This window comes from Anser brachyrhynchus (assembly GCF_964034855.1).
Source record: "Anser brachyrhynchus genome assembly, chromosome: 3".
Lineage (NCBI taxonomy): Eukaryota > Metazoa > Chordata > Aves > Anseriformes > Anatidae > Anser > Anser brachyrhynchus.
In genome coordinates, this window is record NC_137696.1 from 100,152,579 (window position 1) to 100,161,368 (window position 8,790).

Consider the following 8,790-nt stretch of genomic DNA (forward strand, 5'->3'; position numbering starts at 1 on the left):
ACTGAGCCCCCATTAGTGTGGGGCTCTGCATCCCAAGTAGGTTGAGCAGTTCACTGAAGAGGGGCTCCTATTGCAAACGGCTGTGGGTAACAAGCCCTGCTCTAGGGTTTGGTACCACTGTGTTCTGGGAACGTGCTTAATTATTAGTCTTTCACTAAGAATAACATGCATAGAAACGTGGATTATCTGAACGTCGTCCTAGTGGCCAGGGTCCCATCATGAAAAGAAGAAAATGGAATCGGCAAGGTCTCAGCTAACAGGCAAGTTCTCCGTGGTAGGAGACACTACCAGCAGGATGTAAGGGCTGTCAAACCACAGTAAGAGATAAATAGCACAGTCTTATTGAACTCACTTTGTGAAGAAAGCAGTGCTATTCTGTTTCCACCTTCCTGTAATTCAAAAATGTTATTTCTGTGTTCCCAATATAAATGATACAGGAAGGATCAGCCCCACAACCATATCGGAAGCCGATCATGAAGTCAACCTTTTAGCACGGCCTGGGTTCTTGTATCTAGAAATTCGGTGATTCTTCAGTAAAGTGATGGTACGGAGGTAATGGGGAGGAAAGAAGGGTTGGAAGACCAATGGCTGTGAGATCCACGTTGTCCGCTGAATGAGGCATATTTAGTGCTTTGAAAAGTTGGCTCGGTTCTTAGCCCCTTTACTTTTCCAGTTGCTTTTATCTTTCTGCATTTCTGTTTTGCTGCCTTCAAAAAGGGAGAGTGTCTACAGGATATTGTAAAACATACAGACGAAACCTGTAAGTAAGTAAGAAATGCACCTGTGGAAGAACTAGGCATGCCTTGTGGCCTCGGCAGCTTCAGCTCGCTCGGTGTTGATGTACAGCGAGCCTCTTAATTACATGCTAATGTACTGGATGACAGTAATTCAGGCTTTGCCTGCAGCACATCCTTTTACAAAAGCACAGGGATGAGGTTATGTGTGATCTTAAATTAAAAATTAATGCATTTCTTAAAAATAAACTCTGGTGCAAGCAGCTATGCTGTACTCAGCAGCAGCATTTCAACCAGTGTCTGCTTCTGCCACATCCTTGTTGGATCTTACTAACGTTTACAAATACCTGAAGTGTGGGAGACAGAGGGATTTGGCCAACCTCTTTTCAGTGGTTTGTGGGGACAGGACAAGGGGCAATGGCCACAAGATGGAGCACAGGAAGTTCTGCACCACCATGCGAAAGAACTTCTTCACGGTGACGGAGCACTGGAACAGGCTGCCCAGGGAGGCTGTGGAGTCTCCTCCTCTGGACATATTCAAGGCCCGACTGGATGCCTACCTGGGCAGCCTGCTCTAGGGAACCTGCTTTGGCAGGGGGGTTGGACCCGATGATCTCTCGAGGTCCCTTCCAACCCCTACAATTCTGTGATTCTGTGATCCACCCTGTAGGAACAGCAACACAACCCACGGCCAAGAGCTCGTGTGCGAGAGGAGCCACAGCACTCGCAGGGGTTGGTCACAGCATGTGGCAAGAGGACATGCTGCTGAGCACCCTCTGTGCTGTTGCACAAATAACCACAGGGACGGAAAATAAGCATTTTGGGAATACAAACCTGGCCTGCCTCATCTCAGCACAGCTGCCCCAACAGCTCCCAGGTGTTTCCAGCTCTTAAGCTGTGTGTTAGCACCTGATCTCGTGCTAGGGTAGTGGAATTTAGCTGGATGTTTGCTCTTGCTGTGGGCTGGAGTGGGGAGTGGTGGTGTTAGGAGGTTTATAGCTCAACACAAGCTGAGTGGGATTTTGCAGAACAAAGAAAAGGTGCTTTCCTAACGAAAATTGCTATCTGCTGAATTTGAATAACCTGTTTGCAGGCACAGAGGTGGGAGGGATGGTTGGGTTGTTTGCTTGCCCTTTTTTTTTTTTCCTGGTAGTAGTGTTCTTGGAAGACAATAGTGTTAGGAGGTTAAGTGCCCATAGGTTAGTCATCTCCGTAGAAAAAGAAGGAAGTCATGTTTTTTAAGAAGGGGAATATTGCAGAGGAAAAAGGAGCTGTTCAGAAATAATGGATGAGGCAGCAGCTTAAGCTACATGTAACTTGCATGAAAATGCTTGGTGGCTGATACTGTTAAGGTATTTTCTTTTTTTTTTTTTTTTTTTAATGCAGATGTAAGGCCTTCTGTTAGGACTTGTTCAGAGTTTGGCTGCCGCAGATGAAGCGGTATCTGACCTGAAGCTAAAAGAGTCTTGGGGGATGTAGTTTCATAATTAAGTATTTCTTCTGAAGTGAGATAGTTTAAATAGTCTGAATTGCAGCTTGTGGTGCTAAATCTGCGTTTTTGTATTTGAAGGTTTAAGGAAGGAGTGATGAAGGTGAATTGTGTAACTCAGCTGGCATCCTGGATGAGTAAGTACAAGCAAGTTAATAGATGTGTTCTTAACACTTGGGTGATCGAATATGAGTAAGAACCCCAAACCATAAATCAGGCCCTGTCAACATCCACAGTGCTCTTTGCTCCTCTGGGAAGAGGCAACCCGAGTGGTGATAGCTCTGTCCTGGCAGGAGAAGCTGACTTGAAGCTTTTTGTGGGGGTCATTACACTCTTTCCAATGGTTAGAAAAATATCCAACACTTTTTTATTTCCCCTCCCCTCTCTTTTTGGGCTTGATCATGGCACTTCCAAATCCCTTTTTTATTGGCAGAGTAATGGTTATCTAGGGACCTATGGAAGAGTTTGCGTTGTCTGGGCTGTTTTTAAAGGCAATGAGTTTATAGGATAAAGTAATAACCCTTCATTTAAAAGCCAATGATCCAAGGATGAGACAGGAAACAAGTGAGCTCAAAATGAGGAGGAAAAAAATAGGCTTGTATTTATACTAAGGAACTCTACGTTTGTGGATCAGAAGAGCTTCAGGCGTGGGTTGGTAGAAACGCAGTAGAATAAAACAGTGAAACAAGGTAATAATCAGGGGTAGATAGTAGTCACCACAGGCTGCTACAAGGAACTGAAAGGTGAAGTACCTGAGCTACTGTCTGGAGTCCTCATCTTGTACAGACTTGGTAGGAGAGGTTTGGAAAGCGTCTAACATGCAATACCAGCTCTTTTCTTAAAAGGTTCTGGTAAGATCTGGGGACCTGCTGATCAGTCTGGGCTTGAAAAAAAAAAAGTGTTAGAAGCAATAATAAATGATGTATTGGTGGAAACCTGAATAAATATGCTGTGGAAGAATTGGTTTAACTTCTCTCTAGAAGTCACGCCTTACAGACTGCCTGGGAAGCCTTTGAAAGGCTCAGTTAGTGAGGACAAAGGTTGAGATAGACCACATGGCTTCCCAAAAAAATTCAGCAAGGTTGTTCACCACGAGTTCTTGAAGCAAACACTTATGGGATCAGAAGAAAGGTCTTAATGAGGGTAAATAGCATGCTAAAAGCTAGGAAAGGCCGTGTAGGAGACACCGATTTTAATAGTTTTAACAGGAAAAAAAAGAGGCCTGCTGTGGAGCCCTTGACAGGTTTTAACACACAGCTACAAGCGCTGGCTCAGAAGTTCCCGAAGCGCACATTGTTGGAAGGGTGCTCTGGAAAAAAGCATCGCTGCCTTTCTGTGATTCATCTCGCCTCCCGGGAGGCACGCATTGCTTTCCGCTGACTACCAGGGTCCCGCAGTGACTAGCTCAGCCCTCGCCAACTAACTTTTGGTAGAACGAATCCCACCCCAAATTAATGAGTTCATTTCTAGCCAAGTGTAGCAGGGGATGGGGTTTTTCACAAACGGTCTGGAAGGTCTGCTGCTGGCTTTTATCGCTTACACACCCTTTGGGTGGACTACGTGTGTTCTAGGGATATGCAAATCATGAAGCATCCCAAAATTTAGCACCATTTCTAGTCACGTTTAGGAAATGCAAACATGTAAGAGGGGCAGAGAATCCACTCATGTCATTGCTCTGAAATATTTTAGGAACTTTGGAGCATTCCTTTGATCCTTCAGCGGCAAACTCAGGTATGAGCAAGCATATTCCTCCCCTCTGTATTGCTGCCAGTCGTGCATCCTCTGCAAGGCACAGGCAAATCCTATTTCCTTTAGGTTCCCTGATAACTCATCGTACCAGGAGCTCTTAGACCCATGTGCAACGCAGTAAACAAACACATCTTCCATGGGATGCTGGCAGGCCACACGCGTCCTTAAGATCCAAGCCACTTAAAATTTTGTCATTGACGAGAATACCACAGTGGCGTGTTTCTCTTCCTTTTAAGTGTCCTATGCATTGGAGGAAGATAACGGAATGGGATTTTCCCAAAAAGCCATGAGCTATTCATTACTCTAGTGTGTTTTGTTTTCTTTATTTGCATCTTGAATAAGCACAACTGAATGTGGCCATTCATAAATTTCTCTCTCTCTGGAAGGAAGAAAAATAAAAATAACTGTTAAGTTCTGGGTGTAATGAATATTTACTTAAAACTATTTGAATAGCTTTCCATTCAGTTAGAAATGAATTCAGGGTGCAGTTTAGTATGTTTGGACTTAGGGGCAAAGCATAGGCATTCATTTTAAAGCAGATTTAATTTGTTCTGTAAAAATACAATGAGATGCAGTAAACAAACCACAAATAAATTAGTCATCCAGTGCCTTTATTTTTCAAAAGGAAGGCAAAATGCTCGCAGTGCGTTCTGTTTCCACTCATTGTGTTAGTGTTTTTTCCTCACGGAGTATATTTGCAAATACTTGCTCGAGTTGTTTTGAACCGTACTGCAACCCTGTAGCACTTCCTATTAAAATGAGCAAACTGAATTTTCCAGCCCGTATGCGTCGCTCTGCAACAAAAGCATAAGTGATGCTTTCCCCAGCCAGATGGCAACAAGGGTGTGTGAGCTGCGGCTCCTGAACTCGGGCTGAACCTCGCGGTGCAGAATGATGCTATTATAGTCCCTGCGTAGGCTGCCGGCACAGCTGCCTCCTAGCCCGGGAGGCCCGGCCGTGTGGAAAGCAGCGGCCGGTTGGGAGGAGATTGCTCATTATTTCTGCCGATACTGGGGAAGAGCATTAGCTTGACCACAGCACTTCTCAGTCTTTAAAGTCGGCTGATGTTGTCACTTAACCAGTACAGGCTTTTCTGTGTGTTTTTTTTTTTTAATAGCATTTTTTTTTACCTCTTATATGCTGCATTTGCCTGCTGTTTAATTATGGGGGCTGGGGAGATGAAATTGTGAAGAAGTAATCTTTATTCTGTTTTCCTCCTCTCTTTTCCCCCATTTTTCTTTCTTTTTTTTTTTTTCCTTTTTTTTTTCTTTCTTTTTTTTTTTTTCCTGGCTTATGTGGTCTTACTAAATCTTTCCAGATTTTAGGGGAGGGGACTGTTCTTAATGATGCAAAAGAATTTTAATGCAGCTCTCGTTAGTGGTAAAGCTCTTAATTACTGATGAAAAATTCAGCCCCGTATGAGCACTTAGTATTTGGTACCTTTAAAACTTTCCACACAAGAGAGCTCCTCTTCACCTCTGAGTTTCCACTCTGTTTCCAGCGATGTGCGTATAACTCTCCAGAAATATTGCTCTGATCTCATCCCATAAAATAGCCCTGGTCAGTGTTGGCCCAAATCCTCAGTTAGGCTGTATCAGCTACAGGGGCAGGAGGCTATGGCCAGCAAACACACTCTCTGTTGCAGAAGCCATGCCATTAGGTCAGCCCAAGTGGAAACTTTGTCCTCCCAGGGGTAGAGGATAATGGAATGTGGTACTGTGGGTAGACCTGGTGGCTCTGCAGGGAGGCGTGAGTCCAGTCAGCTTCTTGTTGGCCCAGTTTCATGGGTGCAAGACTTCTGAGATCCTTGGGCATTCTCACCCCCAGCAATAAGAGGTCCTATTTCCCCTGGCCAGACCTTGGGAAATTTCTGCACATGTTGGATCCTTGCATCCTCCTTTTTTTTTTCTTTTTTTTTTTTAAATGCCATGAGTTGGATTTGTTGGGCTCAGGGCTGGCTTCTTCTTTCAGCTAGTCGCTGTATCACTAAGTGATTGCAATCTATAGAGCAAGCAACTACCAAAGTCTGCAAATAATGAGCTATGTAATTAGTTAGGATTAGATATCAATAATGACATAGGCTATTGGCTACTCTTCTGCTTCCTCTGAGCATCTTCTCTTTGTGTCCTCCACAGAGGCTTTCTGAAAGAGTACGGTACGTGGTAATTTGGGAGAAATCGTCTTGTCTCCTGAAGGTGCACATGTATGACTGTGTAGTGAGTCCTTAGCTCAGGTTACTCTTGGAAGAGATGAAAGTAGGACCATCCGATCACCTCGTGTGTCCTGCTGTTTTAGGGAAGTAGACCAGGGTTTGTGCTACTTTGTAGAATCACAGAATATGCTGAGTTGGAAGGGACCCACAAGGATCATTGAGTCCAACTCCTGGCTCCATGGGACCATGCAAAAATCAGACTGTGTGTCTGAGAGTGTTCACACAATTCTTGAGCTCCAGCAGGCCCTGGGGAGCCTGTCCCAGTGCCCGACCACCCTCTGGGTGCAGAACCTTTCCCTAACCCCCAGCCTGACCCTCCCCTGTCCCAGCTCCATGCCATTCCCTCGGGCCCTGTCGCTGTCCCCAGAGAGCAGAGCTCAGCGCCTGCCCCTCCGCTCCCCTCGTGAGGGAGCTGCAGGCCGCCATGAGGCCTCCCCTCAGCCTGCTCTGCTCTGGGCTGAACAAACCAAGGGACCTCAGCTGCTCCTCATATGTCTTGCCCTTTAGACCCTTCACCACCTTCACAGCCCTCCTTTGGATATTCTCTAATAGTTTTGTCCTTTTTGTACTCTGGTGCCCCAGACTGCACACAGTACTGGATGTGGGGCCGCCCCAGAACAGTGTGGGACAGTCACTTCCCTCCACCAGCTAGCAGTGCTGTGCCTGAAGCACCCCAGGACATGGTTGGGCCTTTTTGCTGCCAGGGCACGCTGCCAACTCAGATTCAGCTTGCTGTTAATCAAAACACCCAGGTGTACCTTACCTTGTAGGAGTGACTGAGTAATGGGACTCAGCCCTGTAGGATATGGCTTGTTCTTTTTTAATCTTTCATCAAAGGCAAGACTGTATGTGTGGTACAGATTTCTGATTTAGTAGTGTTTATTTATACACAAAGCTTCTTAATTTTTATATTGAAAGGACTATTGAAGATGCATTCATTTTTTTCTCCAAATGGAAGGTAGTATGTTCTTTGATTCTTTTCCTTTCTTCTTAGAACCTGCCCCAAATTTAGAAGGAATTCCTCTAAAAGCTGTCTGTGAAAAAGATAAAATTTTCTTTTTGCAGAAAATGCCATTGTATGGGAAAGAGCAGAACCATCTGCTGTAATTTTATTAACCATGATTTGAATTAAACTAGTTTCGGCAGAGAAGGCACATATACAATGCAGACCTATGCTTTTGTTTTCCTAAGTTTTCCTCTGTTTTATTTTAAGCTTGTCTAGTGAAACACTGGTAGTACTAGAATATTACCCAGGAATTTCCTAAATAGCAATGCAAAATGAAAAGGTGGATTACCAGCCTGGAGTTAAGTTTTTTTGCTGTCAAAATGTCAGAGATGGGAATCTTTTCCTTGTCCTAGATACGTGGCTTGTTCTATATAGGAGTGTATTTTTATATGATGTCTTTAGATATTAGTAGTCTGCCTCTGGCCCTGAATGCTATTTTCTGTTATTAAACTCTAGGGTATAAGATGTGGCCTCCAAATCTACATAAATAAAGGCAAACATTTTCAACTGAGTGCAGTAATTAAATGTTTTCCAGAGAGTCTGAGTCCAGGCAGAGTGATGTCATTCAACTGTTTTTAAAAAAATAAATAAACTCTGAAAAAATACATCACTGTGCAGTAATTATATAGGCACAATTGCTAAAGTACTGAAAACATTTAGAAACACCTGTTGAATGGGCAGTATTTTAGGCAGCTGCATTAATGCAGCCTTGATTTGTCGAGTTCTGTTTTGGGGGTTGTTGTTGGTTTTTTCAGGTTAAGTGCATGTGCGTATGATTACCAGAGTGAGGTCATTTGTAGTCCAGCACCTGGCTGTGTACATGGTTTGGAAGGTAGAGTTAGAGATAAAAATCAGTTGGATTAAAATCCAAGAGGAGAACACAGTTTTGTTGTTGTGATATTAACTTGCAAGGAAATATTTTTGCTGTAAATTATACTGTGTAAACTCACATATGTAGTCCCAGACTGGAACACCAGCTGTGTCGATCGCTGAAGAGATTTAGTGAACAATGCATGTCAGAGAAAATTATAGTATAATTTATTCATACCTCTTAGAATAGCAGAAGTAAGGCTGAAATCCATGTGCCTGTAGACAAAAGGTTTTGTCCTAGTTTGTATCCTGTCCAAGAATGCTATATCACAGTGAGAAAATACTCTTGTGAAGGATGATAAAGAAAAAGTATATTAAAGCATAAATTCTAATTCACAACTGAAATAAGCGTGCAATTCAGGCAGAAATAACTGACAGAACCTGTCAGTCAAAGCATGAGCTGCTAGTACTGTAGCACAAAGCTATGCTCTTGATTTTGAGGCTTTGGGTGTGTTGGGGGTGAGTTTGGGATTGACTTCATCAGGCCTGGAGAAAGATGGCTAAAAATCGAGTTTATATTTTTTTATTTATATTTTTTATATTTTATATATTTTATATATATATATATATATATATTTTTATATTTATATTTATTTATATTTTTTTATTTATATTTTTTTAAGTCAGTGTTTAATTGTGTTTTCTGTCAAGATCTTCTTTCTGCCTTTCAGAAGGAGACAACGGCCAGAAGAAAACAAGGAGTCTCAGATTTAATGTCATATCTTGCAAT

The 8,790-nt window shown here is 43.1% G+C and overlaps 1 long non-coding RNA gene across 2 annotated transcripts; it reads left to right on the forward strand.

The window, feature by feature from the left end:
• Window positions 1-1,787: 1,787 nt before the first annotated feature.
• Window positions 1,788-4,612, forward strand: LOC308191925. Of its 2 annotated transcripts, none has more exons than XR_013948389.1 (4): window positions 1,788-1,835; window positions 2,305-2,360; window positions 3,913-3,954; window positions 4,039-4,612. It is a non-coding gene; the product is annotated as an uncharacterized lncRNA (long non-coding RNA). The 2 variants fall into 2 exon arrangements; XR_013948390.1 differs by lacking the exon at window positions 1,788-1,835 and adding an exon at window positions 1,854-2,086.
• Window positions 4,613-8,790: the final 4,178 nt, after the last annotated feature.